Genomic DNA, 26,932 nt, shown 5'->3' on the forward strand with positions numbered 1-26,932 from the left:
TGTTCCCATGGGGCAACAGGATCAGAGCTGATTTGCATATCGCCATTGTCTAACCCAGGGTGGTGTGGAGTGCAAAAAAACGATGGATTTGGGCCCAGATCTTTTGACTGGGGGAGTGTGTGACATTGATTCACATTCAGTCCATCACTTGTTGTTTTTGCAATTGCCGCCCTAAGTGCGCTGGGGATGCCCAGACGTGGGTCCCAGGCACTCCACACCACTTGGAGTCAAGCTAGCCGGGCTGATGAGAGGTGTTACCTCGAAACCGGTCCGGTCCTCGGATGCTTGATTCCGTTCTGGGAAGGACATGGCTTTTGTAGTTCGGACTGGACTGTTCCCATGGGGCAACAGGATCAGAGCTGATTTGCATATCGCCATTGTCTAACCCAGGGTGGTGTGGAGTGCAAAAAAACGATGGATTTGGGCCCAGATCTTTTGACTGGGGGAGTGTGTGACATTGATTCACATTCAGTCCATCACTTGTTGTTTTTGCAATTGCCGCCCTAAGTGCGCTGGGGATGCCCAGACGTGGGTCCCAGGCACTCCACACCACTTGGAGTCAAGCTAGCCGGGCTGATGAGAGGTGTTACCTCGAAACCGGTCCGGTCCTCGGATGCTTGATTCCGTTCTGGGAAGGACATGGCTTTTGTAGTTCGGACTGGACTGTTCCCATGGGGCAACAGGATCAGAGCTGATTTGCATATCGCCATTGTCTAACCCAGGGTGGTGTGGAGTGCAAAAAAACGATGGATTTGGGCCCAGATCTTTTGACTGGGGGAGTGTGTGACATTGATTCACATTCAGTCCATCACTTGTTGTTTTTGCAATTGCCGCCCTAAGTGCGCTGGGGATGCCCAGACGTGGGTCCCAGGCACTCCACACCACTTGGAGTCAAGCTAGCCGGGCTGATGAGAGGTGTTACCTCGAAACCGGTCCGGTCCTCGGATGCTTGATTCCGTTCTGGGAAGGACATGGCTTTTGTAGTTCGGACTGGACTGTTCCCATGGGGCAACAGGATCAGAGCTGATTTGCATATCGCCATTGTCTAACCCAGGGTGGTGTGGAGTGCAAAAAAACGATGGATTTGGGCCCAGATCTTTTGACTGGGGGAGTGTGTGACATTGATTCACATTCAGTCCATCACTTGTTGTTTTTGCAATTGCCGCCCTAAGTGCGCTGGGGATGCCCAGACGTGGGTCCCAGGCACTCCACACCACTTGGAGTCAAGCTAGCCGGGCTGATGAGAGGTGTTACCTCGAAACCGGTCCGGTCCTCGGATGCTTGATTCCGTTCTGGGAAGGACATGGCTTTTGTAGTTCGGACTGGACTGTTCCCATGGGGCAACAGGATCAGAGCTGATTTGCATATCGCCATTGTCTAACCCAGGGTGGTGTGGAGTGCAAAAAAACGATGGATTTGGGCCCAGATCTTTTGACTGGGGGAGTGTGTGACATTGATTCACATTCAGTCCATCACTTGTTGTTTTTGCTTTTCATTGTATGCACTTTTAAATTGCCTGTATTACTTTCACGCTGATTGCGCGTTTTCCCCCAAGCGCTCTGCTCTGCTCTCCACTCCGCCTCCATTTTGCTTATTGTTGTCGTCCTCTGTAGCCCGCCCCGCCTCCCAGCTGAGCCGCCCTCCCACAGACTACAAACAGCGCTCCCTGACCTGGAAACGCTGTGACTCGCTCTTCGCTTTTGGGCTGAGTGGTCGCTCCCCTGCTTGGTATCGTTCTGCAGCGCTTTGCTATCTAAACTGCCTCATAGATATTGCCTACTGTCTGCCTTGGTTGCCGCTTTTCATTGTATGCACTTTTAAATTGCCTGTATTACTTTCACGCTGATTGCGCGTTTTCCCCCAAGCGCTCTGCTCTGCTCACCCCTCCGCCTCCATTTTGCTTATTGTTGTCGTCCTCTGTAGCCCGCCCCGCCTCCCAGCTGAGCCACCCTCGCCCCTCCCCCTCCACTTCCCATATATGACAGTCGCTCCCGCGCGCAGCGGTTACGCGCAGCGATCGCGCCCCATTCGCGCCGAAGGTGCGCCAAAGGTAAGCCCGTCTACGCCCGTCCGCGCCTGGACCGCGCCCAGCGCCAGACCCCCTGGCCTTTGCTCCCCCCACCCCTCCCGCATCACTTACGATGCCACCACCCTCCTAGCCCTTAACCCCGGCCGCTCCCCCAACTGCATCCAAGCTGCTCCTGGACAAACCCACGGACCTTTCTCATGCAACTCCTGCAAATTCTACGGCTCCGTCTACAACTCCGCTACGATCACACCACAGATACCCGACCCCAACAACCTACAATGCATCTTGCTCAACACCCGTTCGGTCCACAGGTACGCCATTGACCTATGGAATCTACTAGACACCATCTCTCCGGACATCGCCTTCCTAACAGAAACATGGATGAACGCCTCTTCTGCCCCAGACATCACCATTGCCATCCCTGAAGATTATAAGATCATACGCAAGGACCGTACCGGCCACACAGGAGGAGGAATCGCTATCGTCCATAAGAAATCAATCCGCATCTCTACCAGCTCTGACGTCAATCTCGCCAACTCCGAACACCTCCACTTCCAGATCCACATCGACCCCAAGACCACACTCAGAGGCACCCTCCTTTACAGACCTCCAGGACCCCGCGCACAATTTAGTGAAGACATCACGGACTTCATCACTCCACACGCGCTCCCCTCCAAAGATTACATCCTTCTGGGAGACCTCAACTTTCACCTTGAAAAGCACAACGACCGCAACTCCACCACCCTTTTGGACAACCTCGCCAACCTCGGACTTAAACAACTTGTCACCTCCCCCACCCACATCGCAGGTCATACACTCGACCCTATCTTCACCTCCAGCAATCATGTCTCCTTCAGTCACACCACGAATCTCCTTTGGACTGACCACAGCTGCGTTCACTTTACCTACAACAAGCCCAAACCCAACAACCACCCCCAACCAACTCTGCAAAGAAACTGGAACAAAATCACCATCGACCAGATCTCCTCATCGCTTCTTCTTAACCTCCCAGCCCACTCCTCAAATCCCGATCAAGCCGCCTCCAACCTCACCCTATGGTTATCCAACAGCGCCAACATCCTAGCACAACTGAAAAAACGACAAAACAAACTCGGCAGCAAGAAGGCCTCCTGGTTCAGCGATGATCTTAAGAAATCCAAGAAACTCTGCCGCTCCCTTGAGAAGGCCTGGAAAAAAGATCCAACCACCAGCACCAAGGAAGCCTTCAAAAACGCCACCCGCTTACACCACCAACTGATCCGAAAAGCCAAGAAAGCCGCTTTCAAGGACCGACTAGATAACAACGCCCACAACAGCAAAGAACTATTCAATATCGTCAAGGAATTTACCAATCCCACGGCCAACTCCAACGACATCACCCCCTCCCAAGCCCTCTGCGAATCCCTAGCCTCATTCTTCCACAACAAAATCGCAGACATCCACAACAGCTTCGACAACCAACCTGAAGACCAACCCACCCAACCCCTTGCAGGACCCCCACCTCCCTTGAACACCCTCAATGACTGGAACCCAATCTCCACTGAGGACACCATCCGCCTGATGAACTCCATCCACTCAGGATCCCCAACTGACCCATGCCCTCACCACATCTTCAACAAAGCAGACTCCATCATAGCACCACACCTCCGAGATGTCATCAACTGCTCCTTCAACTCCGCCACCTTCCCGGAAAGCTGGAAACATGCCGAACTCAGCGCTCTCCTGAAGAAACCCACAGCTGACCCCACCGAACTCAAAAACTACCGCCCCATCTCGCTCCTTCCATTCCCGGCCAAAGTCATTGAGAAAGCGGTCAACAACCAGCTCGCCGCCTTCCTTGAAACAAACAAATCCCTCGACTCCTCACAATCCGGCTTCCGAGCCAAACACAGCACTGAAACCGCCCTCATCGCAGCAACAGACGACATTCGAACTCTCCTGGACAATGGAGACACAGTCGCCCTCATCCTCCTTGACCTCTCCGCAGCCTTCGACACAGTCTGCCATAGCACCCTTCTACAGCGCCTCAAAAACATCGGAATACAAGGAAAAGCATTGGAATGGATCACCTCGTTCCTCACCAGAAGAACCCAGAGAGTCCGCCTCCCTCCCTTCATCTCAGAGGCCACTGAAGTCATCTGCGGCGTACCCCAAGGTTCCTCACTCAGTCCCACCCTCTTCAACGTATACATGTGCCCCCTCGCGGCCATCGCACGCCAACACAACCTCAACATCATCTCCTACGCGGATGACACTCAACTGATCCTTTCACTCACCAATGACCCTAGCACCGCCAAAACTAACCTACACGAAGGAATGAAAGAAGTAGCCGAATGGATGAAACACAGCCGTCTGAAACTGAACTCAGATAAAACAGAAGTCCTTATCTTAGGCACCTCCCCCTCTGCCTGGGACGACTCCTGGTGGCCAGAAGCCCTTGGAAAAGCACCCATCCCGACGGACCACGCACGGAACCTGGGCGTCATCCTGGATTCCTCACTTTCAATGAATAGACAAGTCAACGCAGTCTCTTCATCCTGCTTCAACATTCTTCGCATGCTCAAAAAAACATTTTGTTGGATCCCCACCGAAACTAGGAAAACTGTCACCCACGCTCTGGTCACGAGCCGACTGGACTACGGAAACACCCTATACGCCGGTACTACCGCTAAACTCCAGAAAAAACTCCAACGAATCCAGAACGCTTCAGCCAGGCTCATATTAGACATCCCGCGCAAAGAACACATCTCTGGTCACCTGAAAAACCTTCACTGGCTCCCCGTCAATAAGAGGATCACTTTCCGGCTCCTAACCCACGCACACAAAGCACTCTACGAAATTGGACCAGAATGCCTCAACACACGACTGTCCTTCTACACTCCCTCACGCCAGCTACGATCATCCAACCAAGCCCTGGCCACTGTTCCTCGCATCAACAAAACCACCATGGGAGGTAGATCCTTTTCCTACCTGGCAGCTAAAACCTGGAACTCACTTCCCACTCACCTTCGCCTTACTCAGAACCACCTAGCATTCAGAAAGCAACTTAAAACGTGGATATTTGACCAGTAATTCCCCACCCCTCTTCAAGCGCCTTGAGACCCTCTGGGTATGTAGCGCGCTATATAAATTTTCTGACTTGACTTGACTTGACTTGGAATTGTACAAGAATACATAACAACATAATGTACTGTTTCCTTTTGCCCAAGCAGCAACAGCTCCTAACATTGTAGACATAACACGGTAGCACAGCTGCAGCTTTCCAGCACAGTACTTTTATTATATAAACAGTGTCTCGTCCCCTTGACCCCAGATAGGAGAATTCTGGCAAAGAGACCTATCCTGGAACTAATCCATGCAGAGCCTGACATGCAGCTTTGCGTAGACTGAGTTTACATCCATGATGTGTACTACGTAAGTAGATACATCAAGAGCAACACACGTGGCACTCTGGTGGCTTTGTAATGTATTTGCTGAAAAGTGGCACTCTGTAAAATCACCAATATCTCCTGCTGTGAAAATGCTATGCCCTAAGGTACAAGAGGCTAACTCCACAATCCTCACCCATCGCATGGTCCCCACCATGGGAACCAATTGCACAATTGCTGACCCCTGGTTAAGCAATCCTTTCTTACTGTTACCACATTCGCCAGAGATATCCTCAGTGGCGCCATGAGCGTTCACCCATTTAGCCCCCCTGGTTGGTAGCTGGGACCCTTCCCATTACTGCCTGTGCAACCACTGTGGACACTATGACCCCAACCATGGACCGAAGCGTGGCCCACCATCGGATAACCTCAGGATGCTCTTGGGCAACGTTCCGCATTAATCCCAACCACATGTTGGGGCTGATTTCCGAAGCCCGGCTGCCAGCTATGGAAGCCCTTGTAAAGGCTGCAGCCTTACAGTTAAAGACCCCAAAAGACATCACCCGCAGCTTACCAAACTTGCTGTTTTCTTTGCCCGACGAAGTGTGTTGCTGGGAATCACCACCACACATGGGAGATTGAGGCCGAAACAGATTATGGATGGTGAAAACAGCCAACTTTCCCACCATGATACGATGCAGAGAGAAAAATGCCAGGAGCTAAGGTTGTTGCTGCAATAGTCTGCCAAAAGAGGGAGGGGCCTGCAGGAGCCAGGTATTTAACCCCCTTCATGGCCTCACATCATGAAAGGTACCCGCTGCCCAAGAAGTGTCCACTTGGACCCTGGGAATGAGGCTGGAGGGTCAGAACTAGTTTGATCCCCCCAAAACTGGATGGTCGTTTGGGGGGGATTGTTTGGAGGGGAATGAGGATGCGGCGCTAGGCCCCATGTCTGCCAATATGATTGTGCTGCGCCCGACACAGCCAGACCCATTGAGTTAGCTTTCACTTCACTTTACCAACTTTGGGCCTAATTATGATGGAGAGCTGTAGCCACAGTGGCAGTGCAGGCACCCCCACACCGGGTGTCCGGCTGCCCTATTACAAGTTGGGTGGTTGGACTGCCATGGGACTGCTGCAACTGCCAGGGACCAGAAATCACTGGAGGTGTTGCGGTGGTTCTGAGGCTGCAATATGCTTGGCGGCACCACTGTGGCACCCCCAAGCATATTACGAGTTCCCTCTCCCCCAAGGTTTTCATGGTGGTGAGCCTTCCATGAAAACTGTGGCTGAGAGGAAACAAAGGAGCCCTACAGGGCCCACTGTTGCCTCAGGGTCATGGGTTGCATGCATGGGGACACGTGGTGTGTCCTCCTGTGTGCATACAGCCCAATTCCTGCACGGCATGGACTGCACCAGTCCATGCTGTGCAGGAGCTGCCTTTGACGCTCCCATTGTGGTGCCTTTTTCATAGGCACTGCCGTGGGACCGCCTGACAGAGACTAAAAAAGTTGTAATCTGACGGGCAGTGTCAGTACTGCTTTGGCATTCTTGGAGCGGGCGGCAGCATGTTGGCCCTACTCCAAGACCACCAAAGTCGTAATTAGGCCCTTACTCCCTGGCCACCCTGGCAACCTCCTTTATTCCTTGCTCTATCCAGTCACTTATTGATCCAGACATGCTCTTACTTTAAGTCTTTCAACCATTGACTCATTCTTAAGCTAAGTAACTCACTCATCCCCACAACAACTCATATAATTTGCCCATCATTAAAGAAGCACTTTTCACTTATGAAAACACCAGACTAATTGCCTTTGCTGTTTTTTGTTGTTGAAGGCAATAGGTCAGTCACTTGCAACTGTAAATAGTTACAAAGTATTCAAAAAACATTTAGGGATGACCATCCGTCGGTGCACTACCATGGATGGCAATATTTGTTTGTTTTTCCACACTTTATTAATAAAAAAGAATGAGATTCCACATTCAAAATGGATACCTGTGCGCACTCATTGGTGAAGCCCATAGGCCACCATTAAGGTCAATCAATCAATCAATCAATCAAGAAATTTTGCTTAGCGCGCTACTCACCCGGAGGATCTCATGGCGCTTGGGGGGGAGGTCTGCTACTGCTCGAAAAGCCAGGTCTTGAGTTGCTTCCTGAAGGGAGAGGTGGTCTTGGGTCAGACTAAGGTGGATGGGGAGGGAGTTCCATGTCTTGGCTGCCAGGTAGGAGAAGGGTCTTCCTCCCATGGTGGCTTTTCGGATGCGTGGAACGGTGGCGAGGGCGTGGCTAGTCGATCGTAGCTGACGGGTGGGAGTGTAGAAGGTCAGGCTGTTGTTGAGGTACTTGGGGCCCAGGTCGTGGAGGGTCTTGTGTGCGTGGGTGAGGAGTTGGAACGTGATTCTCTTGCTGAAGGGGAGCCAGTGGAGGTCTCTCAGGTGTCCGGAGATGTGGCTGTGACGGGGGATGTTCAGGATGAGTCGTGCGGAGGCGTTCTGGATTTGTTGGAGTCTTTTCTGAAGTTTGGCTGTGGTTCCGGTGTAGAGGGTGTTCCCGTAGTCCAGTCGGCTGGCGACGAGGGCCTGGGTGACCGTCTTCCTGGTTTCGGTGGGGATCCAGCGGAAGATCTTACGGAGCATGCGCAGGATGTTGAAACATGATGATGAGACGGCGTTGACTTGTCTGGTCATCGAGAGTGAGGAGTCCAGGATGAATCCCAGGTTGCGTGCGTGGTCCATTGGTTTGGGTGCGCTGCCAAGGGCCAGGGGCCACCATGAGTCGTCCCATGCAGACGGTGAAGATCCGAGGATGAGGACTTCCGTCTTGTCTGAGTTCAGTTTCAGGCGGCTGTTCATCATCCATTCGGCTACGTCTTTCATCCCTTCGTGTAGGTTGGTTCTGGCGGTGGCTGGATCGTTGGTGAGGGAGAGGATCAGCTGGGTGTCGTCGGCGTAGGAGATGATGTTGAGGTTGTGTTGGCGTGCGATGGCCGCGAGGGGGCTAATGTACATGTTGAAGAGGGTGGGGCTGAGTGATGATCCTTGTGGTATGCCGCAGATGACTTCGGTGGACTCTGATCTGAACGGGGGGAGGCGGACTCTCTGGGTTCTTTCTGCGAGGAATGAGATGATCCATTCTAGAGCCTTCTCTTGGATTCTGATGTTGCTGAGGCGCTGCACTAGGGTGCGGTGGCAGACAGTGTTGAACGCTGCAGAGAGGTCCAGGAGGATGAGGGCCGCTGTTTCCCCGTTGTCGAGCAGGGCTCGGATGTCATCAGTGGCTGCGATGAGGGCGGTCTCAGTGCTGTGGTTGGCTCGGAAGCCAGACTGCGAGTGGTCGAGGGATCCGTTCGTTTCGAGGAAGGCGGTGAGCTGTCTGTTGACGGTCTTCTAGATGACTTTGGCAGGAAATGGGAGGAGCGAGATGGAGCGGTAGTTCTTGAGGTCGGTGGGGTCTGCTAATGGCTTCTTCAGGAAGGCGCTGAGTTCGGCATGCTTCCAGCTCTCCGGCAAGGTCGCGGTGTTGAAGGAGCAGTTGATGATGTCCCGGAGTTGGGGTGCGATGACGGAGTCGGCCTTGTTGAAGACGTGGTGGGGGCATGGGTCAGTTGGTGATCCGGAGTGGATGGTGTTCATCGTGTGGACGGTGTCTTCGGTGCTGACTGGGGTCCAGGCGCGGAGGGTGGTGGTGGGGGGCGTTGGTTCGGTGGTTGAGTGCGTGGTCTGTGCGCCAAAGCTGTTGTGTATGTCGGCGATCTTGCTGTGGAAGAACGAGACAAACGAGTCGCAGAGTTCTTGCGAGGGGGTGATGTCGTTGGTTCCGGCGCTGGGGTAGGAGAGCTCTTTGACGATGCTAAAGAGTTCCTTGCTGTTGTGTGCGTTGTTGTCTAGTCGTTCCTTGAATGCTGTCTTCTTGGTGGTGTGGATCAGCTGGTGGTGTTTGCGGGTGGCGTGCTTGAGGGCAGTCATGTTGTCTGTAGTCGGGTCTTTGCGCCAGGCTTTCTCGAGGGTACGGCAGTTCTTCTTGGAGTTCTTGAGATCGTCATTGAACCAGGAGACTTTCTTGCTGCCGGGTCTGCTGGGATGGTTTTTCAGGGGTGCCAGGTCGTTGGCGCAGTTGGTGATCCACTGTGTGAGGTTGTTGGTTGCTTGGTTGGGGTTCGTTGAGCTGGCGGGAGGATTCTGGTTCAGGGATGTGGTGAGCTGGTCGGTGGTGATCTTGTTCCAGCTCCTGCTGGGAACCTGTTGCTGGTGGTGGTGAGTTGTGGTCCTTCTGAAGCTGAAGTGGACGCAGCTGTGGTCTGTCCAGTGGAGTCTGGTGGAGTGGCCGAAGGAGACGTACTTGCTGGAGGAGAAGACTGGGTCAAACGTGTGGCCGGCGTAGTGGGTGGGGTGTTCACCAGTTGCTTGAGTCCGAGGTTGGCGAGGTTGTCCAGCAGGGTGGTGGTGTTGTTGTCGTTGTTGTTCTCCAGGTGGAATTTGAGGTCTCCTAGGAGGATGTAGTGAGCGGAGGAGAGGGCGTGTGGGCTGATGAAGTCTGCGATGTCTTCGCTGAATTGCGTGCGAGGTCCTGGGGTCTGTAGATGAGGGTGCCTCTGAGGGTGGTCTTGGGGTCGGTTTGAATCTGGAAGTGACGATGTTTGGCGACTATGAGGGTGTCCTCGGAGCTGGTCGTGATGCGGATGGTGTTCTTGTGGACGATGGCGATGCCTCCTCCTGTCTGTTGACGCGGTCCCTCCGGGTGATCTTGTATCCGTCCGGGATGGCGATGGTGATGAGGAGGCGTTCATCCAGGTTTCCGTGAGGAAGGCGACGTCTGGAGATGTGGTGTGGAGGAGGTTCCAGAGTTCCACAGCGTGCCTGTGGACGGAGCGGGTGTTGAGCAGGATGCAGTTCAGGTGGTTGCTGCTGGTGCTCGGCTTGGCGGGTGTGGGTGCGGTGCAGGTCCGAATGCAGGAGAACTTGCAGGATTGGCAGGTGAAGGGTCCGTGGGTGCGTCTCGGGGTGGCTCGGTAGCAGCCGGGGTCCGGCCGGTGTTGAGTGCGTTGAGGGTGGCGGCGTCGTAAGTCCGGCGGGTGGGGTGGCTTTTGCGGGGGCCAGGGGTTCTGGCGCTGGGCGCGGTCCAGGCGTAGACGGGCCTAGACGGGCTTGCCTTTGGCGTGCCTTGGGCGCACAATCGGCGCTCCTGCTGCGCGCGTTCGCTGCACGGTCCCTCCGGGGGCGTCATAAGAGGGGACGAGGGGAGGAGGGGTCAGCTGGGAGGTGGGAGGGAAGAATCCAATGGGTGTGGGGGGGCGGGCCTCACACGGGAGGCAGCGGCAGGAAAAATGGGGCTGAGGAGCCCGGCGGACGAACCACTCACTCGGGGGTACAGAAGAAAGAATGGGGCGGGCAGGCACACGGGCACTCAGGCAGTCCAGGCGGGGGTACAGAAAAAAGAGAATGGGGCAGGCAGGCACACGGGGGCACTCAGTCCAGGCGCAGGCAGTCCAGGCGGCGCTCGATCAGGGTAGGAGAGCGCCGATCTTGAGGGAGGAGCAGGAGGCAAGAAGACTGGCAGGCGGTGCAGCAGCGGTGGGGAACTGACCTACCCGAGGAATCAATTACTACTACTACCCTCATAACAGGTGTCAAAACAGGAAACCTGCCCATATTTAAGAACACCGTGTTTGACCTTTTTACAGTCTGAAAAACTAATGATATGTGAAGCACTCTAAAGGTGAGAGTTAATATACACCCATGTTAAAGATCCTATAGGGATTTGTTTCAATTAAGGAGTTCTATAGGAAATAAAAGCTTTTAAATCAAAGACTTCCCCGAAGACTTCCCCAATGTTTAGCATAATTCTACAAAAATGAGTAAATGTTTGCTGAATGCCATAGGTGCAATCGAAGTTGAATCTTAGTATATAAATAGGTCTTTTTTATGAAAAGGTTTAGGTTAACTACGATTTCAGAATAAGATTCAAACTAAAAAATCCTTATATCGAATCTTAATTAATGGTTGTAGAGACATATAAATTACTCCTGTCTCCCCTCCCAAACCCCCCCCCTTTTTAATTCTAAAATGTATTAGGGTATTTTCACCAGGATTTACCTGTCTCTATTATCTTTGTTCGTGATAAAATGTTCTAGTTAGGTATGGGTTTCCTTATTTCATATCCCTTATCTGATTTGTATTATCCTTAATATATTTTTCTACTGCACCTAATATGTTTCCTTTTGCAAAAATGATTGTCAATATTGTCGTGGTTTGTAAATCTTTGTTAGATGTCCTTATTCAGCGGTATATCATACTGTTGTATTATTTATCTGGTAAGAAGCCATGTAGAATGATTACAATCTACTACAAATGTTTATGATTGAAACACAAGTATCATTATAACACAAGAATGAGTAACCTTATAGAATATATTCTTGAATTTTAGAATCATGCTGAAATTGTCCTGATGAAGACACAGTGTATGTGTCGAAACGCGTCGAGAGACACCAGCCCCCTCAATAAGTTCTGGGAATCATCAATGTTTTGATAAAACTCTTTTTCTCCCCGGACATCATATACCGTCATGATCGAATAATTGTTTCACTTGTATCTCATTTTAAACATAATTCTTTGTATGATTGAACATGTCCATATCAATTTTTATCATTATAATTAAATTTTCAATGTTATCATTGTATGTGGTTGCTCTAATTTCTTCTTGTGTATGCTTTGTTGTATGATATTACGCTTTTTTGCCAGATATTTATGTTGTTTTTGCCTGGGTATCTACCTTTGCCATAAACTACCCGAGGGTTAGGGTCACTGTCTCTGCCGCGCTGCGGACACCTTAAGAGGGGAGATGGGGAGGAGGGGTCAGCTGGAAGGCGGGAGGGAAGAATCCAATGGGTGTGGGGGGGCGGGGCCGCACGGGAGGCAGCGGCGGGAAAAACGGGGCTGAGGAGCCCGGCGGACGCACCACTCACTCGGGGTACAGAAGAGAGAATGGGGCAGGCAGGCACACGGGCACTCAGGCAGTCAACGCATATAGGCTTTACTAATGCTTGTTTTCAAAATGGATGAGAATGAAAGAGCTTTGTTTTACTGTGACAGACTGAGTAAAAAGGTTGGTGCGTTCCTTGACTGGATACATATTATCTGGGTGTGTAGAAACGACTGCAATTGTATATTTCTGACATAAACCTTGTTTCACCTGACTGAACTATACAGGTGCCTATGATGGAGTGCACTACAACTGCAGATGGAAAAGGTTGCGTTGCCTCTTTATTTACTATCGATGTTTTTTCAGCCAAAGGTGGCAACCCTTTCTATCCCCCAACTGCCCTTTAAACTCCCACCCCTCTAAGCCTACTGGCCAATCGTGATTGTACTCCAGGCCTCATTTATGAGGCTGTGCATCACTTTTACGCCGCCGGTGCGTCACTTTTTGTGATGCACCAGTGGCGTAAAAATGCACCTTATTGCGCCATATTTACAAAATGACGCATCTAGGTAGATGCGTCACTTTGTAAACCCCTGCGCCAAATTATACCTGCGCCAGGTATAATGTATGCAAGGGGGGCGTATTGACACAAGTAAGGGTCGTCTATGAGATTTCACTGCGTCACTTTTAGGACGCCGTTGCGTCAAAATCTTGCGCCTGCCTCACAGCAGGCGTAAGACTGATGCAGGCCCGTTCACATGGGGTTTGCCCCATGTAATTGTAATTGTAATTGTAATTGTAAGATAGTTTTTATAGAGCGCATACTATCGCTCCAAGGAGCATCTTGGCGCTGTAATTCCGTAGCCTAGAATGGTGGTCCGGAAATACTACTCACATCAATTTCAAAGTACCTGAAGGTTTATTTGAGCCTAGACTAACTGTTTACTAACCGTGTCTGGTAGATTAAAAATCCAGGTTTTCAGGGCTTTCCTGAATTCGATTTCAGTGGAGGTTTGCCGTAGGCTTTGTGGGAGTTTATTCCAGGCTTTAGTACCAAGGACGGCAAGAGATCTTCCTCCTTTTGTGGCTAGTCTAAATCTGGGGACTGTTAGAAGACACATGTCTGATGACCTCAAGTTCCGACTTGGTATGTACGGCTTGAACCGTGGGAGCAGATATTTAGGCCCTTTTTTGTGGTATGCTCTAAAGGTAATTACCAGTATCTTAAAGAGCACTCGCTTATGTATGGGGAGCCAGTGTAACTGTTTTAAGGCAGCAGAAGCAGAAGATCTCCTTGGAAGATTAAGCACCAGGCGTGCAGCAGCATTTTGGACAACCTGCAACCTCGTGCAGGGTAGATCTATTCACTCCTGCGTATATGCTGTTGCAGTAGTCTAAACGTGATAAAATTAGTGCTACTGCAACTGTCTTTTTTGCTTCCAAATGGATAAAATTGAAAAACTTTCGAAGACCACGTATGATGTTGAAACAGGATCCTGCCACTGCATTCACTTGTTGTTTAAAACAGAGTTTTTCATCAAATCTGACTCCCAGGTTACGTGCGGATAGTACTGTTTTTGGCGGAATTTCCTCATTTGGGGGCCACCATAGCTGGGGGGAAAACAGATTTTGGGGACCCACAGGGAGAATTTCAGTCTTGCCCGTGTTGCATTTCAGATGGTTAGTCTTCATCCAGTTAAAGGTTGCGGTGAGGCATTTTCCAAGATTCTCCTCCGCTCTTGTAGATTTGCTGTCTAAGACTAAGATGAGCTGAGTATCATCTGCGTATGATACTGTATTGATGTTAAATGATGTTATTAGCTCAACTAGAGGTGTCATATATAGATTAAACAGCACCGGGCTTAGCCTTGATCCCTGGGGTACACCTGTTGGATTAGATTTTTTTGCTGTAGATACTGTCCCAGGACAGTAGTCTGTTTCCTGTCTGCAAGGAGATTTTCCATCCATGCCAAGGCCGTGCCCCCTATGCCCACGGTAGCTAAACGGTTGATCAGTATCTCATGCGAGATCGTGTCGAAGGCCGCCGACAGATCCAGGAGAACAAGGACTGCCCTGTCCCCCTGGTCCATGGCGGCCCTCAGTGTCTCCGTTGTGTAGAGGAGATTTGGTCAGTTGTTTGTTTACAACTGCCTCGGTGAGTTTGAAGAGAAACGGTAGTAATGAGATTGGCCGTAAGTTTGATAGAGTGGTGGGATCGGCCATCGCTTTGTTCTGTAGGGGTTTGACCGCCGCTAACTTCCATTCCTGAGGGATTTTGGCTGATGTAAGAGAGGAGTTTATTATGTTATTAATAATCGGGTTTACTAGATCAATCAAAGAGTGTAGTATCTTGGGGGGGCATGGATCAAAAGGTGAACCGGATCTTCCAGTCAAGATTGCCTGGCGGCTGTCTTCCAGACTAATTGGCAGAAATTCATTCAGCTCCGCCTTTCTGGTATCTGGGTCTGATGTTCCTATTTTATATCCCAATAATGGTGTGGGGAAGGCTTTTGTGAGATCCTGGACCTTTGCCTCAAAATAGATCGCAATGGAGTCACAGAGGGTCTGAGAGGGGGGGATGTCTTGTCTGGTAATCTTTGGATTTAGGAAGTCATCCACTATTTTAAAGATCTCCTTCTGCTTATTTTCTGCCGACGAAATTGCCTCAGAGAAGAATGCTTTTTTGGCGTTTTTAATCAGCACATGATACTGATTTCTTGCTTCTTTGTAAATTTGTCGTTCTTCTATTGTGTATGAGTGTCTCCATTTCCTCTCCAATAGTCTGACCTCAACACGCTTCTCTCTAAGAGATTGTGAGAACCAGGGTGCTATTTTTTTCTTTTTCTTAGACATGTTCTTAGATCCTTTAGTGCTAATTTGTTCTAGGCTAGTCATAATCCAGTGATTAAAGGTCTCATTGTCTACCTCAGTGTCCCCCGTCAGGGTGGGTTTGCCCTGTTTCATAAGATCCCGAAAGTCTGGGTCCTGACTAATTTTGCTCCAGTCGTATTTATTTTGGGGAGGTACAGTTAGCTGCCTTTTGTTCGCTGGTTCCTTTGCTATAGTTAGTTCCAAGGGAATCAGCGAGTGGTCAGTCCATGTCTTGGGGCATGGTTTATTTGCCTTAAGGGTCATTAGATTTGTACAGATACAGTCTAACATATGACCAGCTTCATGAGTAGGGTCTCTGTTTAATAACGATAGCCCCCACATATTGAGAAGTTCTAGAAACTCCCTAGTGTTAGGGTCAGTAATTGTGTCCAAGTGAAAGTTTATATCACCCAGAATAGTGAAATTTGCATATTTAGGGATGATATTACTGAATGTTTTGGTAAAACTCTCCAGAAACTCCTTATGAGAACCGGGAGGGCGATATATCAGAGCTCCGGAGAAGATATTAGATTCATGTGTGTGAAGGCAGAAACCTAGACACTCTGCTCCTTTTACGTCAGGGAGGTCGAAGGTGGTACACTTTATGGAATCTCGGTGCACAATAGCAATTCCTCCTCCTTGTTTAATTTGCCTGTCATGTGAAAGGACGCATTGCTGGAGTTGCGCCACTTTTGTGACACATTCCAGCAATGCGTCACTTTTGCGCTTACAGATACGTCAGAAATACTAACGTATCTGTAACTCCTTGCGGCATGATGCGTCATACATTAAATATGACGCATCAGGAATGTCGCAAGGAGTGCGCACTGAGAAGTGACGCATCGCTGCTTTCACGCAGCGATGCGTCATTTCTCATAAATGACGCACTAGACATTTTAAAGCACGTTATCTCACCCAAAACCAAGTTCACAGTTCGTTTGGCCAGTAAAGAAACAGTTGGTGGGGAGGTGAGGAGTACATTCTGTGGATAGTGGACCATTCCTGTTTGACAACTCCAGAAATGAAAATGTCTCTGGAAAACATTTTGGAAGGCTCCCATCTATGCTGTCAGTTCAGTAACACTGTATAACCATATTTCCAATAGGCCAATCGCTTGCTGCTTATTCAATCTCTCCTACAGTCATCAAGATGCCGCATTTATGGACTGATAGTAAGCTATTTGCAATTTTATTGTCACGTTTTTTTAATAACTATTCACTCTAAAATTCCCTGTGAAAAATAAACAAAAACAAAAATGCCCCACCTTCCCTGGTTTACCATTGCACACACATTGAACTTCTTTCTACCCCATCTAGGCTGCTTTTGGTCCTATAGAGTTGTAAAAAATGTATGCGGCAAAACGATTTATGTAAATGAATAGGTAAAAAGACAAAGCTTATAAACCGTAAATGCCGTTTTAGTACCCACCCGACGCTATTCAGACAGGGTGAGGAAAGAAAGTTAAATATTAATATGCACATTAATGAAATGAGATTTTTTTGAGTGCTGACGATTAGAAAGAAAGGATCATTAAATTATACTGAAACAACCTTCTAATCAAGTTAAAGTACCACAGCCCAAGCTGGCACAGGACCAAGGCGTGCTCTCTGCGGGAGTCTCTGGTGCTCACAGCCTGGGGAGGCTCGTTTGCTGAAAATGTCAACAAGCCAGTGGAGGAAAGATGCGACTTGCGAAAGTGTCCATATGGGGAGTGACGTGTGCGTGCGCGCGCCACGCTGCCTGTCAGCGTATGTTGATGGAGAATCGAGGATGTTTGAGTGATTACTGGGTTTGTGGAGGTGTCCTAACATAAAACAAGCATTGGAAATGCAATAGGTCTCGCATTAGAAAAGTTGGAGATATTGGTCTTGTAAATGACAAATATTTTCTTTATTTGTTGGTTTTTAAAATAGCTAAATTCAAAGCTTTGTCATTTACAATGCCAATAGTTATAACTTTTGCGAATGTGACACCTATAGCATTTGGAATGCAACATGTTTTGTATTTACGTGACTTAGATGGCAGCTCTGGTCGTTAGGCCACATCTCTAGAGAGTAGGAGAGTGCAGCAGGGGAGAGAAGCACAGCAATGCAATAGGTCTCGCATTAGGACAGTTTGAGCTATTGGTATTGTAAAGGACACATATTTTATTCATGTGCTTGTTTTGAAAATAGCGACATTTTATAGCTTTGTTATTTACAATGCCAATAGTTTTATCTTTCACAAATGTGACACCTATTGTAACACAATATGTGTTGTAGCACTGAGGGGTGTGAGGGTGAGGGGGTGTGAGGGAGAGGGTGAGTGGGTGTGTGAGGGTGTGAGGGTGAGGGTGAGGGTGAGGGTGAGTGAGGGGATGTGAGGGTGAGGGGGTGAGGGTGTGTGAGGGTGAGTGAGGGTGTGTGAGGGGGTGAGGGTTAAGGGGTGTGAGGGTGAGGGTGTGAGGGTGACTGAGGGTGTGTGAGGGTGAGGGGATGAGGGTAAGGGTGTGTGAGGGTGAGGGGGGTGATGGTGAGAGGGGGTGAGGGTGTGTGAGGGTGTGTGAGGGTGAGGGTGTGTGAGGGTGAGGGTGTGAGGCTGAGTGAGGGTGAGAGGGTTGTGAGGGGGGGTGAGGGTGAGTGAGGGTGTGTGAGGATGAGGGGGTGAGGATGAGTGAGGTTGTGAGGGTGGGGGTGTGTGAGGGTGAGGGTGTGAGGCTGAGTGAGGGTGAGAGGGTTGTGAGGGAGGGTGAGGGTGAGTGAGGGTGTGTGAGGATGAGGGGGTGAGGATGAGTGAGGGTGTGAGGGTGAGGGTAGGTGAGGGTGGGTGAGGGTGTGAGTTGGACTACCAAAAGGACTTCTTAATAAACTCCAACTAGTCCAAAATGCAGCGGCCTATCTTATTTTGGTATGCCCCAAAAGACGATATTATGTAAAACTTGAAGCCTCTACATTGGCTCCCATTAAACAGAGGATAATGTTGAAAACCGTGACCATCGCTGAGAGGGCCTGGCATATTTTCAGCTCTCTCTATCTACGAAGGAAAGAGAAACAGTGCGCTCGTAGCAGAACTCTAAGCAATTCCAGCGAGGGCTTTGGAGTTATCCCTAAATACACATGGAGAGGCTATGAGGATGCTCTTGTGCCTATTTGACAGCAAAAAACGTGAACCTGCTTCCCAAAGCCCTTAGATATTCGAATACAGAAAAAAACCTTTAAGGCTCCATTAAAGACATATATATTTTTTTTGAGACGTCCAAGTTGTTGTTCCCTTTTTACATGCTTTTAACACCAGGAATGCTTCACCAAAGCAGCTGCATGCTTCATGAATAATTATTAATTCATTCATACAAATATGGGTATTTTTCAGAATAGGTCCATTCGATGTTCCCTTCCAAGCCTGCACGGTCCTCCGGACACCGCGCTGCCACCCATCCCGCATTCCTCTCCACTTATTTAAACGAAGCCCCATTTACTCACTGTTGCTAACAACTTTTTTAATATACAGACATCAAAACGAATATAATTGAAAACGCTTATTTTCGTAACTGGCGGTATGTGTGTTTTTTTTCCAGCCTGCTTCCGGCGCTGCAGCAACATCCACCGTACCGAGTACTGAGCCCATCGCACTGCGTGGACACCAAGAATTACTTCACTAATTTTTTTTTCTAGGTCCTTCCAGTGGCACAGGAGCAGCACGGCTGGCGCCGCCTCTGCACGTGGGTGTGTGCCTGCCTCCGTGTGAGCCCGGGATAGCCTATGTGGGCTTCCCTCACGCCCGCACAACAAACGGAGGCAGGAGAGCGGCAGCATCTACCAGTGGGGGCAGAGTAGAGGAATCCCGAAGACTGCAGTGGGGAAAGGGCGGGCGGGAAAACAACGGGGGTGAGGGCAGCAGAAGAGAGATGGTGGGCACAAGGCGGTATCAGAGAGCGAGAGAAAAGGCGAGGCAAGGGGAAATGAGTAGACAAGAAAGGACCGGGCGGGGGCGAGCGGCAGTGTCAATTAAAAGATGGAGAAAGGACGTAACGAGAAACAGAAGCAAGATGATCAGACTGAAAGGGCAACAGTGGGGATATATGAGGAATGAGAAGTGGAAAGAGAGGAGAAGCACACTGTGGGAAAGGGATGAGAAGTAGAAAGAGAGGAGAGGCACACTGTGGGAAATAGAAGAGAGAGGGCAGCTGCTACGACCAAGGTGTATTCGCCCAGTTAAATGCAATTCACTTGAATGGGTTTTAGAGTTTGGGTAGTTTATCACAACAAGACGGAGGGCATTGCTGTGGGGAGGGGGGAGGAGAAATGCGACACGGCCGCAGCAGGGGGCGGAGCGCAGAGAGCGGCGATGAGGGAGAGACACGGCCTGGCGGCCGTGAATAGTGTGAAGCAGCAGGGGCCTTTGAAGTGAAGCTAAACTTCACTTCAAAGGTGTGGGATGAGTGCGGCTGAGGCAGAGCGCACGCTGGGGGAAGCTTGTGGGGCGGAGCGGGAAGAGCTGCTGGGGAACAGATGGCTGGCGATTTGATGCTGTACATGCGCATTTTAACTCATTGCGCTTGCGCATTGAGCTAAAAGCCCACATGCACTTCATCAAATCGCCAGTCTGGTTAAACTCTGTTTAAGCCCCTATAGTCTCGCTCCGCTCAATGTGCATGCGCATTGACAGGCGAGACCTAAAAATGATGGGAGCCCCTGCGGGATGTGATGACGGACGGTGGGGAGGGCGAGTCTCCAATGCTCACATACATTCATTGTCCTTGGCCTAACTGGCTGTTGCCTGAAGGAACGCCCCCCCCCTCGACCCGCCTGTCGCAGGGTCCTGCGTTATGTGCCTGGATGGTGGATGGCCGAGTGAACGCGGATGGTGGTTTTGCGTTGTTAAAGTTTTGGAGCATTTTAGGTGGATGGTTAAAATGCAGGTTGGTGGTAGAAAACAAGAGCATGAAGGATTAGCGAAAGGAAAGCCCTGGAGAGAGGGGCATTTTGTGACAAGAAACAGTCTGCAGTGTGCTTATTTACTGTAAGCGCAGTACATATATAAACAAAACGGTTTGGGCCTAGGCAGCCATAATGTATTCGTTACAACCTGAGGCAAAGTATTGGCACTCCGTGATGGAAGATGTTGCTGGCAAGAAACTCTTGGGTAAATAATCTCAAAAGGTGGTAGAAACCATTTTGCAACGTCAAAATGTGCATATCCCAAAATGCCTTGCAGGAATAAAATGAGCAGGTAGATAAAACCACAAACCGTCCTTTAATGAACACTGACCTGCAGATGTAAGAGTACATAGATCATGGACATGAGCAATGGTGCAAGCGGAAGTTCCAGAGATAGAACTAGTCTCTGTGCAGAAGTGTGTGTAAGCAATGAGTGGAGGGCTGAAATGCAGGCACATACAAAGTGACATGTAGAAACCCAGGAGTATGTAGATGTTTTTCAAAATTGTTCAGAGTGTTCACAATCTCACGCCACTTTACCACCCCAGGTTATGAATTATCTCAGGTAAATCTCAACCCCGCAAATTTTGCAAACTCCAAGGGATTATGGGATTGTTTTGAGTAATCTAACCCTCCCAGCACGTGCAAACTTCATATTGATATAATAGAGATACAAAAAGAAATGTTTGTTTTGTTTCTCAGCCTCCCCTCTGCACTTCTTATCAGTCCCATCGCCAGAGGCACTGTGTTCAGGCCCTTTCCACGAGATTTGCTGAGGTCTCCCAAGATTGCAGCACATTTCTGTGGCCATCTTGGGCACATTCAGGTATTTATACCGCTCCCAAGTTTACTCACCTGCTTTGTCTAGGAGTTGAGATGTTGCAATGTTGCACGCAACATGGTCAGACCCCCTTGCTCTTCCCTGAGTTATAGATAGTTGATCTTTAACTTTTTTGTACTTTTGGTAGTCACCATCACTGGTGAGAGGTCGAGCATGTCAGTTTCATAACAGATGTGCAATTATATTTTCAACTTCAGCGTGTCACTGTCATGGCTTGTGGCAGTGATGATCGAGGCTAACGATATGCCAGCTGGCGTATTTGACTTTACAATTAAATTAAAGTAGGCTTCACTCATCTTAGATTGAGTACCATGACCTTTTATAGGCACTCTGGAAAAGTAGTCAACAATGTTTTGATCCTTCCAAGGACGATGCATAATGGTATATTCATACTCTTGTAATCCTAGTCCCCACCGTTCAATGCGAAGATGCATTTTGGCTTTTGGATTGCAAAGATATTCAATTAAGTTTGATGATCAGTTACCAGCGTAAAAGGCTTCACCACAAGCCCATACTGCGGCAAAGCTTTATTTCTCAGGTTGAGTAAGCAGGTTCTGTCTGGGGCAAACTTATAGTGGCATATGCCACAATATGCCTTAGAGCATGGGGGTGTACGCTGTGGTGTGCCAGGATGGTGCGTAACCCAACTGGACTAACGTCAACAACAACCTTTGTATGAAGCTTTGGATAAAAACAGGCAATTTCAGTAGCAGTTTCAATGATTTGTTTGATTTTCATGAAACTTCTCTCACATTCTTGTGACCACTTGAATGAAATATTTTCCTTCATTAACTCTTGTAAGGTGGCAGTTTTGGTAGCTAAGTCTTGTATGTATTTTGAACAGTAACTAGCCATGCCAAGAAATACACGTATCAAAGAAACATCTTGTGGGGGAGTCATCATTTGACAGGGCTTGTATTGTGGCAGGATCCGATATTTTACCCCGTCTGAAAAGATATGGCCAAATAATTGTTTACTTTTTCTTGTGGAACTCACACTTGTCTGCATTCAAAGTCAGGCTTGCATCCGTCAATAAACAACATACTTGGTTGAGAGCTTTAACATGCTCCTTCTGTGTAGCTCTAAAAATCTAAATGTCGTAGCTATAATTGAATGCATTCCCAACTGGCTGTATAATGCGTCCAATGATGTTTTGAAAAAGTTGTGCCTCCGATGACACACCAAAACTGTGCCTCTTATATTGAAACAGACTGACACATGTAGAAAAGTTTGTAATATACCTGCAATTGTCTTCAAATTCCACCTGATGATAACTTTAATTTAAATCAAGGTGAAAGAATACCTTTGCACCATTTAATTGTGTTAGCATGTCACCAATGTGAGGACCTGAATGTTGTTCACGTTCAATTGCCTTGTTTGCTTGGTGCGTATCAATATATATGCGTACAGCAGCTTTAGTGCCCTATTTGGGCACTACCACTATGGGAGAAATCCATGGCATCAGACCAGTTGAAAGATCAATAAGTAACGATTAAAGTTCTTTTTCAACAGCTTTTTGTAAATAAAAAGGACTCGTCTATGTCTCTGAGCAACAGGACGAACATCGTCATTAATATGTAACTTTACTTTCATAGTCTTAAGCTTTCCAAAACCATGAAAGAATAAAGGAAATTAACTTTCTATTTTGTGGTAAACATTCCAATTGTAATTCACAGAAATCATTCTCACTACAGCAGCTGTACTGAAATTTAGCAGACAGGCGCTTGCTGCTGTACCTTGAAGCACATGGATGGTCCCTTCCTGCACATAAATAATCATTTAAAAAACCTATGATTTGCAACTTCTATGTTTGCTGCACAATAAAGCACACATACAATTTCCAAATCACTATTTGTGATTTTTTTTATGTGCAGGAAGGGATAACTTCCTGCACATAAACAATCATTCCCTCAATGCAGGCACCCTTACACTGTGGTGTAAGGGTGCCAGCATTGGCGCTAGGCAGCTTACTTTAGCACCAGCACTAGGGAAAGTGCAGGAATGTGCCAGATCTTTGTAAATACGCCTCAGCCCCGTGTTTTCAGAATGGCGGACTGTGGCAATAGCATTTTGTGCTTAACGCCACACTCCGCCATTCCCTTGTATATATGCCCCTACGTTTCTCTCAGCATTCGGCCCCTGAATGAATCTTTACAAGCATGCATCAATAATACTAAGTAGTATAGCTTCCTCATCATTAAATTAATTGAACTTACATTGTTTGATGAGCTTATCAAGTTTCTGCACAAACTCAACTTTTTGGTGTTCTTGACTGAAAATGCATCTTTCGTAATTAACGTTTGGTACTGGATGGAACTTGAAATTCAGTGTATCTTTATCTGACAATATATAATTGCCAGTTTGCTGCATTTTCTTTATGACTTCTTTCACATCACCACCAGCAAGACCTTTGAGATACTTGATAATCTTTTTGCTTTCAGTCTCTTCAAGTGCATCAATGAAATCATCAAATGTCTCTATACATGCAGTCCATCTATCATCAATATTGTGCTTTTTAGCAGAATTGAAAGGTGGGGGTGGTTTAAAAAATGCATCTGCATTGCAGACCAGTGTGGAACTTACTGACACCATTGGTGGATCCCTGTGACTAGTTTTCCGCAACTCATCTGTGAGACTTTGTGATTGTAGTGTAGTTCCTATATTCCCAATAGGCTCTGCACATTGGAATAATATATACTGTAGTTTAGACGTAGAACTGAGGTCTACTTGGTCTCTACCGAATATATTAAACTTAATAGTGAGTGCCAGCTAGCTCAGAGGTCACTAGAAACTTTCTCGAATTCACAAGAAGGGATTAGTTTCTGACATCCGCATAAACATGACAACTTTGTTTCCCAAGAATAAGAAATCAAATCTCTAGAGTTGCGGAAACAATAGATAACTATTTTACTCAGTCAATCGTGCATGCTTCGTTTCACCAGAGATGCAGAGAAATAGGGAGACGGGCATTTTCAATAAAAGTATTTATTGTACAGTCTTCTTTCTCAAGCATTGGAAATGAACTGCCACAATCGTAATACTGGTTATAAAGTACAAGGCATATAATACACACAGTATTATAAAGTAGTACGGTTTTAATGCATGATATGGTTTCTAAGCCATAAAAGTGCATAAAATGTATAAAATACATACAGTAATAAATAATGACTAAAAGTACTCAACTGGTGCTTCTAAAATACGCCTACCTCGGTGTACCTAACCTAAGTCTAGTACGAAGGAAGAAGTAAGTGAGGAGTAGCTTAAGTTTAGTAGTTCTCTGCCAGGAATCTATTCCAAGAATTCTCTAAGAGGCCTAATCAACTCCGTACCTTGGTTTTAGAATGAAGGAGGTCTCGTATCTCTCTCTCAGGACTCGATTTCCCAGATACCCGGAAGGGTAAGCCGGAAACACTGGAGCTGGATTTTTCGGCAAGAGAAAAGACAGCGTCTCTCTCAGCGCGTCAGTTGGAGGGTCGGCTTCCTTCAGCACTTGCTGCTGCAGGGTGTCGGGCAAGTAGATAGTCGATCTGCTCCAAACCACTGTGTCTTTGTCTGGGCAAACCTAGGCATATTTATACTTTGAAGGTGCCGAGTTTGACGCATGTTTGGACTTAATAACGTCACTCAAAGGCTAATTTCTTGGAAAACACCAGAATTTCTTGGAGAACTTACTATTCAAGCAGGGGGAAGTCCCTAGCTGCTGAAGGCAGGTTTTTCCAAGAAATCGTTGTTGATTCTCGGAACTTAGTGGATGTAGCCATGTCGTATTTGGGCTGTAAGGCTCAGGCCAAATATGGTAGTGATTTCTATGCCTATATAAGGATATGATAAAGTATACCTATATAAGGGCATGAATCGGGAAAATTACACTAGGGTCCTAGATTCATTTACACCACCCACTCCACGATCTTAAGTTCAATAAAGCTAACCTAATAAGCACTGAACATATCTAAAGCTAGTGTTTACAGTCCCACCCCAAAATACATAAAAAAATGCACTTGAAATGGTTGTACATGAGAAAAGAAAAAATATTGAGCATTTCTACAGAACGCATTTTAAGGAAGTGATGTCATTCTAAGCATAGAGTATGGTATCTAAATATGCAAACTGAATGAATCATTAAATTACATTTATGAAAATGGCTCTTAAATACAGACAGAAAGGTTGAGACCATTTCATAACATAACATGTCAATTGTTATATGAGGATAAGGCCAAATATTTTCTCTAGGCAGTGTTTCAAAAAGAGGAAAATAATTTTTTGTTCTCTAAGAATAGTTCTACTTTAAGCAGATTAGTCTGTGCCAAAAAGTTCAATGTTTTTGAGAGAAAAAATTCAATTGGCTGTGAAAAAATAGAGTTCCAAAGTTAGAAGTCTTTGTTTTCAAAATTTGAAGGCCGAATTTCAGAGTTCAGGGAACGCTGTGTGCATGAATCAAAAGTTATTCTCGGTGTCAGGAGAAAACATCAGATCATCAAGGCTGGCAAAGAAATCGTCTACCACAGTAGGTGAAAGTGGAACTACTTGATCTAGCAGATTAAATGTGCATAGATGAGAAGCATTGCCGTCAGCGCCAGGTGCCGCATTAGCGGTGTTCATATCAGATAGTACCTGTGTGCCTGTTGATCCTCGTATCTCACCCTCAGTTAGACTTACTGGTGAGACCTCAAAGAATGCCGTGATCAGGATTGGTAGCCGTTGGGGACAACACAATGCATGAGTCGTTACCGGACCTAGCAAGGCGTCAACATCCGATGGCAGGACTGATGGAAGTGTAAGACAAAGGTCCAACACGCATTCCTCTCTGCAAAGCAGGCATTGTAGAACAGGTAAGATGCAATCTTGCGAGATTGGTCTGAACGATAGAAACCAGGTTATGTTCAGATCTCTTAAACGAGCCAAGCCAAGAATCTGTGTAATCCTCTCACTATACCTCATGGCAAGGAGGGTCCCTTCCATGGTGGTCTGGGTATCGTCGGTTACCGGACTTGCCATATCGGAGCAGAAGAAATAAAAATATAATTCCTGCTTCGAGTTTAAAGATGAGAGGCAGGCCTCTGAACACAGAGTGCACATAATTTTGAAAAATGCAGAGGACTGCTTCAAATGGTGTTAACAGTCCCGAAAAAATGGTCTTAAATACATGTGCGATGCCACTGGTATCAGACATGTTTAAGATTTGACTTAACATTTCTGCGAAATGTACTGGGCAGTTTGTTGATAATAATGCATATATCTCTGCAGATGTCCTCGCAACTTGCAGATCATACGTTTCTCTAGATGAGGTCAGTGGCACAGATTAGTGCAAAAGAATGGCTTTTATTCTGCTTAAAGTATCAATTCGTATAGAAGAGATATTCAGTGAAGGCCATAATGCCGTCCCACTGTCTTTCTTGTGCGTTGGATACAATACTTGCATACAACAAGTGACCATGGACGACACACTAACGAGATAAAGTTTTCCTGGCATCATGCCACAGCAGCTGTGATCATTCAACATAACGTAACTGCCATTGGATAGCTGCCTGAAAATGGGTTCTATCACAGTGGAGGGAGTACCGTGCAGGTGGCAAGAGAGGTTATTTGCAGAACCGTCGCAGACTCCGTGTAAATTAATACCTTTGCACAAAAGTGTACCACTTAGTGAGTTTTTACAATTTTTTCCACTAAGGAATACCTCTTTTCCCTTGTTCCAACATTTATGTGTTGTAGCTAAAGTCCATGTTGACTTAATGTATTCTTTACCCAACCTTTCCTACAGGCCCGCTGGCATATGCTGTAGACAATACTGAAATTGGAAAATCGTCACTGGTATCATGATGGTGCCATGAATTATCCATTCAATGACAGGCTTCTCAGAAACTGTCAATGGTAATCTTTCCAGTTTTTCAATGCTCAGCACCGTATAGTCTGCTCCTCTTTGTGCTAAAGAGATTTGTTTATCTGTAAGGTTAAATACAGCAAACAATGACGTTGTGTTGATTA

Source organism: Lissotriton vulgaris, chromosome 7 (genome assembly GCF_964263255.1).
Source record: "Lissotriton vulgaris chromosome 7, aLisVul1.2, whole genome shotgun sequence".
Taxonomy (NCBI): domain Eukaryota; kingdom Metazoa; phylum Chordata; class Amphibia; order Caudata; family Salamandridae; genus Lissotriton; species Lissotriton vulgaris.